Genomic DNA, 2720 nt, shown 5'->3' with positions numbered 1-2720 from the left:
AAAGTTAATTTGTATAATTTTATAAAAGAATTAAATAGTCACTTTGTTAAACCTTTTTGTTAGGGATTAATTTATCCGGTATAAAGGTTAATTGTTTTAGATTAATTTAAAGTATTGCTCTAATATTATTTATTCCAAAAGAAAAAAATGCATTATTTTCAAATAAATGCGCTTTTAAATAAAGGGTAAGCTAAGTCAAGGTAATTTAAATTCGAAACTTCCATAGCTTTTTCTTTAACAATACCCAATTGGACATTTTAAAGTTTTAACTTCGTAATCAAAATGTTTATTAAACTACTTTTCTACCTTAGTCCATGACATAAATAAAAAAGTCTCGTGACCTATAAATTCAGTCCAACATAATACATAAATTTAATTACAAGTTTAGTCTTTATTATTTTATCTTATCTTATCTTTAGTTGTTCTTATCTTATCTTTATTTGCGTTTATCTTTCTTAGGCCAATGCTCTATATATATTAGTTTTACTTTCATAATACAATTCAATTCAATCAATCAAAAAATACAAAGTATAATATTCTTCCTCTCTTCTTTTCTTATTCTTTCACAATTTTATCAATTTTCTTTATTAAAAATCATTAAGTGCTCTTAGCATAATGCAAAATAAATAAAGAGTAATACCTCAATTGGTCCCACAATTTAATTTTTCTTGTTGGTTTCTTATTATCATAATCTTTTTGGTTCATCAGCATAATTGATAATTAGCTTAATGACAAACCACCCCCATCATAATCTTTTTGGTTTCTTTATAACTTGAAAATAGTTTTTTATTGTATGCCAAAAACAATATTGTTTTATTGAATTGTTGGTTTCTGAATCATACTATCAGGAACTCAAATAAGCTTGATCTAATTCAATTGAGGTCCCATGCCATGAAAGCCGTGGGAGTTTCTCTACGAAGATTTTTCAGTTTCTAGTTTCTACAGCCTGAAATTTGATGTTTCCAAGGTACTTAGTTAATTACTTTTCTTTTTGGTAGAATGACCAATCTGAAGCTTTTTTTTTTTGGTCAAGAATCTAAAGCTTTTAGTAATTTTGATATTTTTAGCCTTTTTTGGATCCAATCTTTCAATCTTAGATTGTCCATAAAAAACTCTTTTTTGTTTTGCTATGTGACATAACATAATATTTAAACTTGGAGTTTAAAAGCATGTGGGCCAGGTTAACCTAAAATGGCCCAATAACTGTTTAGTCAATAGTCATAACTTCTTTGTAGTTGGATATGTCCCAAAAAGATACAGAAAGAAAAATAAAAAAGAGTTGGCAATTGTTTGTCCATATCTTTTCCTTGGGCTCGCTAAGAGCACACTAATGAATAAAAAACTAGGAACGGAAAATAGAGGAAGAAGAAGAAACTGAGAGCAAGTAGCGACACTTGTGTCACGGAAAATTTTAAAAAATTAGATTTAACAGTATTTGTATAGTTTTTTAGAGTGTTTGAGAATATTTTAGGTGATTTCGAAACGTTTTAGAATGTTCTAGAANAAAGAGTGTGGATGTATATAAAAGTATGAAAAGTAGTATGGAATAATCTAGAAGTATTTAGAGAAATGTGGTAGGATAGATATTTATAACGAAGGTTCTAGATGATCAATCTAGACCATTGATTATATTTAGTCCTAACCATCAATTGCGGAGGTGGATGACTATAAATAAGGAGTGAGAGTTAGAATGTATCTGTGTGAGTCATTTATAATAAACACTTGAGTAATAAAATATTTTTTTCACTAAAATTTTATTTCTCTTGTATTCTTAGCTTTCTTGCTAAATATTGAGAGTTACACTAATTTGATCTTAATTTAAGGGGTTAAGTAAGTCCAAATATCGATACAGTAGAATTAAAATATGTCCAAAACTATGACACTTAACTGGATAAATCTTATACAAATACAAATAACAAAGATTAAAACAAAAATAATCCATAAAAAAACAACAACAAAAAGTGATCATGTGAATTTTTAAACATTTAATCCAATCCCAACCGTTTATGTATATAGTAATTTGTGTATGTTTACAAGAATTCAAAAATTACAAACTAAATTAATTTAGGCAAGTGATTAATTCACTGAACTAATCTAATTAAATAAGTATTATAAATTTAAATATTACTTTACATATACAACAACCTATAAATTAATTCTTGGCTTATCAGAATAAAAATATCGACAATTTAACTGTGCTCTCTAATTGTTGTTATTTTAAAAACCACAAAGATTTAAGCTTGTTGCCTAGTGTCAGATGCTCTCATATCTATGTGACTGATGATGTGTTATTATTTGTACCATAAAATGTGTTTAGTGTCCTTAATTAGGTTAAATGTATATAATTGTTGACTTTTCTCAAATCTGCCACAAAATAAGTTCAAACATAAAAAGCAAAAACAGGTATCTTTCGTTCTCAATTTTAACAAGTACAAAAAATAAAAATATAAGAATAAACTATAATTTTAGCCTCTAATTTTTTAAATGAGCTTTATTTTAGTCTTTAACATTTTAATCGTTTTATTTTTATCCTAAAACATTTAAAATGATATCAATGTTATCTCATCAGCAAATCTCTTACTAACTTAATGAAATTGTTATACTATTAATAATACTTTTATTAAAACTACGTTTGTTCAATCTCCTCTCTCATTTTTATTTTTCAACAAATTTAAACCTCATTCTTTTACTTTTTTTTTCTTCCTTCTCAAACTCCAATT

Source organism: Arachis ipaensis, chromosome B01, assembly GCF_000816755.2.
Source record: "Arachis ipaensis cultivar K30076 chromosome B01, Araip1.1, whole genome shotgun sequence".
Lineage (NCBI taxonomy): Eukaryota > Viridiplantae > Streptophyta > Magnoliopsida > Fabales > Fabaceae > Arachis > Arachis ipaensis.
This window is presented reverse-complemented; position numbering follows the sequence as displayed.